Source organism: Aegilops tauschii, chromosome 6, assembly GCF_002575655.3.
Source record: "Aegilops tauschii subsp. strangulata cultivar AL8/78 chromosome 6, Aet v6.0, whole genome shotgun sequence".
NCBI lineage: Eukaryota > Viridiplantae > Streptophyta > Magnoliopsida > Poales > Poaceae > Aegilops > Aegilops tauschii.
Genome location: NC_053040.3, coordinates 230,581,085 through 230,591,214, shown reverse-complemented (window position 1 = coordinate 230,591,214; position 10,130 = coordinate 230,581,085).

Genomic DNA, 10,130 nt, shown 5'->3' with positions numbered 1-10,130 from the left:
TTGTTGACCACCATGAGATGTCGATAGTTGTTTAGTATTGGCGCCAGACCCGTCAGCTATGAAGACCCAGTCTCGGAATAACCTTACCAAGATGAAAGACAGAAGAATTGAGGAAAAGGTTATGCCGCTACCCAAAGAGCCATAGAAGGAATTTTTCCTGAGAATTTGAGAAGACCGGCCCCGTCAAGAATAAGGATGGAGTATATGAGTATTGATGGGACCATAAACATGCTTCTAAGGGTGGTAGCACCCCAGACCCCCCCTGTGATGATCGATGGATTTTGAGAAGACCCCAAACCTAACCTATTTCTTGCTAGCCTCTCCGAATCTCGAGGACGAGATTCATTTTAAGGGTGGTAGGTTTGTAACATCCCAAAATTCTAAATTTTGGAATGTTATAATAAATAGATAGATTTGATTGATTGTTTGATTGATTCAGTGAAATTGAGTGAAGTTCGAAATTTTTGAAAGTTAAATGAGAGGGAATAAAAGGAATTTCCCAAACTTTCATTTTTGCTTTTATGATCTCCGTGAATTCAAATTCTTTTCACCACAAAACTCTAGAGAGAAGATGACATGACTTCTTCCATTTATTTAAATGACAAGGGGTGTTGAAAATATTTGAATTTCATTTGAAAATATTTCCAATTCTGAAACTTTATGCAACTCAATGATTTTCACGAGAGAAGATAAAATGACTTCCTCAAAATATATGAAATATGAGTTGGGAGTTTCAAAGAAACTCAAATTTAAAATCCATTTTGAAATTATTTTCAATATTGGAGTTATTTGAGTTTTATTCAAATTATTTTTCTCCAAAATAAAAATTTATGGAAAGTAGGGTAACATGATTCCCTACAATAGAAAATTTGAGAGAAATAAATTTGAATTCATTTTGGTATTTTAAAATGATTTTTATTGGACTTTATTAGAGCAGTAGCACTGTTTGATTTATTTGAATTTTTGAGGATTTTATTTGATGCTGGATTAATGTTCACGTTGTAGAAAATCTTTTTCTGCAAATTTTGGTATATTATATGCCTATATAATATTTTGTTTATTTTGTTTTATTTATTTTTCTTTGTCTGGAAAAAAACATGTTTAAAAAAAAAACTTCTCCTCGGACCGACTGGGCCGAAGCCCAGCCGGCCCAACAACGCCGCCGTCTCCCTCGCGCGTGCCCGAGCAGGACTCCCCGAGTCCGAGCCGCCGCCGCCGCTCGCCGTGGTCGCCCCGGCCTCCTCCTACCCCTTCCCCAAGCCGCGCCTCCCCACCTATAAAGGGCGCCGCCCCGGGCCCCGTCTCTCCTCTCCTCGCCGCACCACCGCAGATCGACGCCGCCGCCGCCGCCGCATCTCATCGCCGCCGCCGCACGCGTCAGCCGGAGCCGCCACCACCGCCACCTCCGACTCCGCCGCCCCGCGCCGCGCTCACCGCCGTCTCCGCCCATCGCCGACGACCCCGGAGCCGCCGCCGATCCAAGTCGCCGCCTCGCCCCGCTCGCGGAGAACGCCGCCGCCACCGCCGTTGGTTTTTCTCGCCGCCGGCCGAATCCGCGAGAACCGGTACAAAATCGCTCGATTTCCTACGGTTTTTATTGTTTTTTTTCAAAAACCCTAGTTTTTTTTTATAAAACCGGTTTTTGTTTAGGTCTATTTATTTAGAGAACGTTCGCTGGTTAGGTTTAGAAAACGAACGTTCATTATTTTAGTCTTTTCTTTTTCTGTTAGTTTTAGTCAGGGACCTATCCATAATTAGTTTCTTTACAGTTTGGCCCCTGTTTTTCAATCGATCACAACTTTTTGCTCGTTAGTCGGAATTCAACGAAACCAACGCCAATTTCTTTGTTATGATCTCCTCTTTCCCGTAAAACAACATAAACATGTTTTTGAAATTTTAAAATTTGAATTAGATCAGATTTGAATCTGAAACTTCGTTTGATCGTAACTTGAGTTTCGTACCTCCGATTTAGTTGATTCTTTTTGCAAATTAAAGCTCTTGACCTAAATTTCTGATAAGGCCAAATTCACATAATTTTGGTACTGTTAGAAATTGTTTTATGTTGCAAAAGTTATTTGCTTTGTTTTTTATGTTTTCCGAACTGTCTTCTTCGTTCTTCCCGATTTTTTTGAGTGATTGCGTATGTGTGGTTACTATTGCTTGCTCACGATAGATTGACCGGAGTGTGACGAGTAGAACTATCAAGAGTTATGAGTGCGAATCATCTTCATCAACATTGCAGGCAAGTTCACACTTTGATCATATCCCTTTCATACCCAGTTTTTATGCATTAGATTCAACCCTCAAACATTGCATGAGTAGGATTGATAACATGTGGGTATTGGGAAGTAGTTGATGAGGTAGGAACCTATTGCCCTGTTTATTATCAAACCTTTGGGAGTTACTTCTACGTTTGCTTATATTGTGCTATGCTCGTAGACGTGGATTGGGTTTGAGTGAATTTCCATACAGATGTGAGATTGTTAATTAATGGTTCAACTTCAGGTGGCTACTTAACTAAACATCTGGGTGGATTGAGGCACCTGGAGAACCCAGTGTTGCCTGTATTTTTGGATATCCCGGAGTACCCGTGTGATCATCCTATGGACCGCCACCCAGACTCAAAGGGATCATAAGATTATTCATGCTAAAAACTTCCGTGTGCAGCCACAAGCTATTATGGGCTCTAGCATAGTTGAGTATGTTGCATGACCTCTTCCAGTGGTAGGCTAGCAGATGTAGGGGGTGTAGGTTGGTACTGTCTACCCAGGGTTAGAGTTAATGCTTCTGAAAGACTGTGTCTCGGTCATCCGTTTCTCAAACACCATGCAGTGCGAGAAATCCAACGGAGGAGATCGAGTCTTGTGGGGAAAAGTGCGCAAACCTCTACAGAGTGTACAAACTAATCATGATTAGCCGTGTCCCCGGTCATGGACAATTTTGAGTCTCTGGTCCCTGGATATTCATATTGATCTCATCATGTTACTTTAATTAATCCCGTTGGGTTAATGATGATACTTAATTGGGATTGAGATGCTGTCAACCATCTCAATGTTTAACAACCACCATGATAGTTAAATAAAATTTATTCCTTTGCAGTAGGGAAAAATTGACTTTTCGCAAAAACATTATAACCATAGAGCTTTTCCACCAGCCATATATGCATGTAGTGATAGCCTTTGTTCATCATTTCTCTATGGTGTGAATTTGCCAGCATATTCCATGTGCTGACCCATTTTTGGGCTGCAACGTTTCATGTTGCAGGATTCTTACGACGAGTAAGTGATACGTTAGGGTTACGATTTCTACACTCAACTTTGCCGTTGGTGTTGATGGGAATCCACAACCTTGTTACTTCCGCTATTTGGATTGAGGTAATAGTATTTACGTTACTTTATACATGTGATTTACCTCTGTTATAAATCCTCGAGTACTGTGTGTGTCAGCATACCGATCCAGGGATGACACTTGAGCACAGAGACTTGATCCGTTCGGGTCGGGTCGCTACACTTTGCCATCCTTCTTACCCGCCAAATACTTGCGGCAGTTCCGCTTCCAGTGACCAATCCCTTTGTAGTAGAAGCACTCAGTTTCAGGCTTAGGTCCAGACTTGGGCTTCTTCCCGGGAGTGGCAACTTGCTTGCCATTCTTGTTGAAGTTCCCCTTCTTTCCTTTGCCCTTTTTCTTGAAACTAGTGGTCTTGTTAACCATCAACACTTATGCTCCTTCTTGATTTCTACCTCACAACTTTGAGCATAGCGAAGAGCTTGGGAATTGTCTTATCCATCCCTTGCATATTATAGTTCATCATGAAGTTCTAGTAACTTGGTGATAGTGACTAGAGAACTCTGTCAATCAGTATCTTATCTGGAAGACTAACTCCCACTTGATTCAAGCGATTGTAGTACCTAGACATTCTGAGCATATGCTCACTGGCTGAGCTATTCTCCTCCATCTTGTAGGCAAAGTACTTGTCAGAGGTTTCATACCTCTCGACACGGGCATGAGTCTGAAATACTAAATTCAACTCTTGGAACATCTCATATGCTCCATGGCGTTCAAAACATTTTTGAAGTCCCGGTTATAAGCCATAAAGGATGGCGCACTAAACTATCAAGTAGTCATCATACCGAGCTTGTCAAACGTTCATAACGTCTACAGCTGCTCCTGCAATAGGTCTGTCACCTAGCGGTGCATCAAGGACATAATTCTTCTGTGCAGCAATGAGGATAATCCTCAGATCACGGACCTGGTCTGCATCATTGCTACTATCATCTTTCAACTTAGTTTTCTCTAGGAACATATCAAAAAATAAAATAGGGGAGCTATACGCGAGCTATTGATCTAGAACATAGATATGCAAATACTATCAGGACTAAGTTCATGATAAATTAAGTTCAATTAATCATATTACTTAAGAACTCCCACTTAGATAGACATCCCTCGAGTCATCTAAATGATTACGTGATCCAAATCAACTAAACCATGTCCGATCATCACGTGAGATGGAGTAGTATTCAATGGTGAACATCTCTATGTTGATCATATCTACTATATGATTCACGTTTGACCTTTCGGTCTCCAGTGTTCCGAGGCCATGTATGTACATGCTAGGCTCGTCAAGTTTAACCCAAGTATTTCGCATGTGCAAAACTGTCTTGCACCCTTGTATGTGAACGTAGAGCTTATCACACCCGATCATCACGTGGTGTCTCGGCACGATGAACTGTCGCAACGGTGCATAATCAGGGAGAACACTTATACCTTGAAATTTTAGTGAGGGGTCATCTTATAATGCTACCGCCGTACTAAGCAAAATAAGATGCATAAAAGATAAACATCACATGCAATCAAAATATGTGACATGATATGGCCATCATCATCTTGTGCCTTTGATCTCCATCTCCAAAGCACCGCCATGACCTCCATCATCACCGGCTTGACACCTTGATCTCCATCGTAGCGTTGTGGTTGTCTCACCAACTATTACTTCTACAACTATCGCTAACGCGTAGTGATAAAATAAAGCAATTACATGGCGTTTGCATTTCATACAATAAAGCGACAACCATAAGGCTCCTGCCAGTTGCCGATAACTTATACAAAACATGATCATCTCAAACAATAGCGTATATCACGTCATGTCTTGACCATATCACATCACAACATGCCCTGCAAAAACAAGTTGGACGTCCTCTACTTTGTTGTTGCAAGTTTTACATGGCTGCTACGGGCTTCAAGCAAGAACTGTTCTTACCTACGCATCAAAACCACAATGGTGATTTATCAAGTTTGCTGTTTTAACCTTCAACAAGGACTAGCCACAGTCAAATTCGATTCAACTAAAGTTGGAGAAACAGACACCCGCCAGCCACCTTTATGCAAAACTAGTTGCATGTCTGTCGGTGGAACCGGTCTCATGAGCGTGGTCATGTAAGGTTTATCCGGGACGCTTCATCCAACAATACCACCGAATCAAAATAAGATGTTGGTGGTAAGCAGTATGACGATCACCGCCCACAATTCTTTGTGTTCTACTCGTGCATATCATCAACGCATAGACCTGGCTCGGATGCTAATGTTGGGAACCGTAGCATGCAATTTCAAAAGATTTCCTACGCTCACGCAAGATCTATCTAGGAGATGCATAGCAACGACAGGGGGAGAGTGTGTCCACGTACCCTCGTAGAGCGAAAGCGGAAGCGTTTGACAACGCAGTTGATGTAGTCGAACTTCTTCTCGTTCCGACCGATCAAGCACCGAACGTACGACACCTCCGAGTTCTGCACACGTTCAACTCGATGACGTCCCTCGAACTCTTGATCCAGCAAAGTGTTGAGGGAGAGTTCCGTCAGCATGACAGCGTGGTGACGGTGACGGTGAAGTAATCCGCGCAGGGCTTCGCCTAAGCACTACATGAATATGACCGGAGGCATAAACTATGGAGGGGCGCCGCACACGGCTAGGAATCAATCTTGTGTGTTCTAGTGGTGCCCCCTCATATATATAGGTTGGAGGGGAGGAGAGGTAGCCAAGGGGGCGCCCCACGTAGGAGGAATCCTACTTGGGCGCCTCCCAATTCGGCCTCCCCCGCTTCCATATTCATCCGGAGGGGGAAGGATGGAGGAGGGAGGAGAGAAGGAAGGGGAGGCCGAATTGCTCCCCTTCCTTTCTCTCTTCCCCTCTTTCCTTCCCCCTTATTTCGGCCTACATGGGGCGCACCAGCCCCCTAGGGGCTGGTCTGTCCCCTTCTTGGCCCATTAGGCCCATGTAGTTGCCGGGGGGATGCCCGGAACCCCTTCCGGTGACCCGATGTGTACCCGGTACCCCGAGAACACTTTTGGTGTCCGAATATCATCGTCCTATATATGATTTTTTACCTCTCGACCATTTCGAGACTCCTTGTCATGTCCATGATCTCATTTTGGACTCCGAACAACATTTGGTCACCAAATCACATAACTCATAAAATACAAAATTGTCAACGAACGTTAAGCGGGCGGACCCTACGGGTTCGAGAACTATGTAGACATGACCGAGACACCTCTCCGGTCAATAACCAACAGCGGAACCTGGATGCTCATATTCTTACTTTTTCGGTGAAAACTGCATTCCATGCAGAATGGGCACATAAATTCAGAGGCAATCAAACTGGTCCCGGTCCATCAGTTAACAATCCGATTTGGAACAAGATTTGGTAGCTTGAGGTGTTCTGTTCTACACTAGGTGCATCGGCTGCAATTTCAAATTTTCCCTATGCGCAGATCAACCAGGAACATGCTATGAGAGATGGTTCGCGGATCGTTACCAGTAGATGCGCAGTATCGTGCAATGGAAGTAGAATTGAGGCAGCGCATCTACAGAGTTGTCTCCTTCTCGTCGATCTCCCACATAGCCGATCGGATCCCACAAATAGGTTCACCGAAGCGGTGCAAGTGCACCGCCTCTAACGGTTTCTGTGCGTGCAGAAGGAACTCGTGCGACGACTGCTAGATCCGATCACACAACCGGCGTCAACTGGAGGTGGCTAGTTGCGATACATGTAAAGCCCTAGTGATGGTGTCGAAACGATCAACTGAATGAGTGTGCCGTGATACGTCTCCAACATATCTATAATTTTTTATTGTTCCATGCTATTATATTATCTGTTTTGCATGTTTTATATGCATTAACATGCTATTTTAATTATTTTGGGGACTAACTTATTAACCTAGGGCCTAGTGCCAGTTTCTGTTTTTTCTTGTTTTTGAGTTTTGCAGAAAACGAATACCAAACGGAGTCCAAACGGAATAAAACTTTCGCGATGATTTTTCTTGGACCAGAAGACACCCCGGAGACTTGGAGTTCAAGTCAGAAGAGCCACGAGGCGGTGACAAGGGGGGAGGGTGCGCCCAGGGGGTAGGGCGCGCCCCCTACCTTGTGGGCCCCTCGGTGACCTCCTCACCTAGATCTTCCTCCTATATATTCACATATATTCGCAAACCACCAGAAGTACCCATGAAAACACTTTTCCAGTGCCGCAACCTTTTGTTCCCGTGAGATCCCATCTTGGGGTCTTTTCCGGCATCCTGCCTGCCTTAGCTTTGGGTTCAATCTTGCGGTAAAGTAGGAGTAGCGAGGCACGTATTGTATTGTTGCCATCAAGGATAAAAAGATGGGGTTTACATCATATTGCTTGAGTTTATTCCTCTACATCATGTCATCTTACTTAAAGTGTTACTCTGTTCTTTATGAACTTAATACTCTAGATGTAGGCAGGAGTCAGTCGATATGTGGAGTAATAGTGGTAGATGCAGGCAGGTGTCAGTCTACTTGACACAGACGTGATGCCTATATTTCATAATCATTGCCTTGGATATCGTCATAACTTTGCGCTTTTCTATCAATTGCTCGACAGTAATTTGTTCACCCACCATATTATTTGCTATCTTGAGAGAAGCCTCTAGTGAAACCTATGGCCCTCGGGACTATTTTCCATCATATAAGTTTCCGATCTACTATTTTGCAATCTTTTATTTTCATATCTATAAACCAAAAAACCCAAAATATTTACTTTATATTTTGTCTATCTCTATCAGATCTCACCTTTGCAAGTGACCGTGAAGGGATTGACAACCCCTTTATCGCGTTGGGTGCAAGTGTTTGATTGTTTGTGCAGGTATTGGTGATTTGTGCATTCTTCTCCTACTGGATTGATACCTTGGTTCTCTAACTAAGGGAAATACTTATCTCTACTTTGCTACATCAGCCTTTCCTCTTCAAGGGAAAAAACAACGCAAGCTCAAGAAGTAGCATGCCACTCCTCCACTATATATAGGCATCCGTCACGGGTTCAATACTTGGGCCTCGCATGGATCCTAAAGCCCAAAGTCTGTTTGGCCTGGATCCGAGTCCGAGTAGTATCACATCTAACTCGTGGAGTCGGTTCCAGCCTCACAGGTTCCTTCCCTTAAGCGTGCGACCCATTAGGTTCAAGTCAGCTTGGTCGCAGGTCGGATCAGCTCCGACCTGCTCGGTTGGTAGCGGCCTCTAGCAAGGCGTGCCGACCACCAAGTACACAATGAAACTGGTTGGCGAACCTGTACAACATGTCACACTTTTGTTCCCTTTGCCACATGATATATGTTTTCATGCTCAAGGCGGGTCTGTCATCCTTGTGCTAGCCCGACCACTTTCTCATTCCAGTGATGCCGACCATAAACCGGATTACCTCATAATCCTTGTTGCATGGCCATGCTTATCTTGGTCGGATCACACTAGGGGCCTAGAGTATATCTCTCCTGATCGGAGGGGCAAATCCCATCTTGCTCGACCATGTCTCGCAGCATGCGTCAGAACAAGCCTGAAACCTACCTTTATAACTACCCAGTTACGGAGTAGCATTTGGTATGCCCAAAGGAGGTTTGTTACCATCCCGAATACATGCGCTAGCTCAGGGCTTGGGACATAGAACATATGTTGTACTAGAGACTCATGGATGACCTATCACTACATCTCTTAGTCAGCCTGATACGTCTCCAATGTATCTATAATTTTTGATTGTTCCGTGCTATTATATATTCTGATTTGGATGTTTATGGGCTTTACTTTACACTTTTATATCATTTTTGGGACTAACCTATTAACCCAGAGCCCAGTGCCAGTTTCTGTTTTTCCCCTTGTTTCAGTGTTTCGAAGAAAAGGAATATCAAACGGAGTCCAAACGGAATGAAACCTTCAGGAGAGTTATTTTTGGAATGGAAGCAATCCAGGAGACTTGGAGTACACGCCAGGGAATCAACGAGGAGAGCACAAGGCCCCCAGGTGCGCCCTCCACCCTCGTGGGCCCCTCGTGGCTCCCCTGACCGACTTCTTTCGCCTATATATATCCATATACCCTAAAACCATCGAGGAACAGAATAGATCGGGAGTTCCGCCGCCGCAAGCCTCTGTAGCCACCAAAAACCAATCGGGACCCTATTCCGGCACCCTGTCGGAGGGGGGTCCCTCACCGGTGGCCATCTTCATCATCCCGGTGCTCTCCATGACGAGGAGGGAGTACTTCACCCTCGGGGCCGAGGGTATGTACCAGTAGCTATGTGTTTGATCTCTCTCTCGTGTCCTTGAGGTGATACGATCTTGATGTATCGCGAGCTTTACTACTTTAGTTGGATCTTATGATGTTTCTCCCCCTCTACTCTCTTGTAATGGATTGAGTTTTCCCTTTGAAGTTATCTTATCGGATTGAGTCTTTAAGGATTTGAGAACACTTGATGTATGTCTTGTCGTGCTTATCTGTGGTGACAATGGGATATCACATGATTCACTTGATGTATGTTTTGGTGATCAACTTGCGGGTTCTGCCCATGAACCTATGCATAGGGGTTGGCACACGTTTTCGTCTTGACTCTCCGGTAGAAACTTTGGGGCACTCTTTGAAGTTTTTTGTGTTGGTTGAATAGATGAATCTGAGATTGTGTGATGCATATCGTATAATCATACCCACGGATACTTGAGGTGACATTGGAGTATCTAGGTGACATTAGGGTTTTGGTTGATTTGTGTCTTAAGGTGTTATTCTAGTACGAACTCTATGATAGATTGATCCGAAAGAATAACTTTGAGGTGGTTTCGTACCCTACCATAATCTC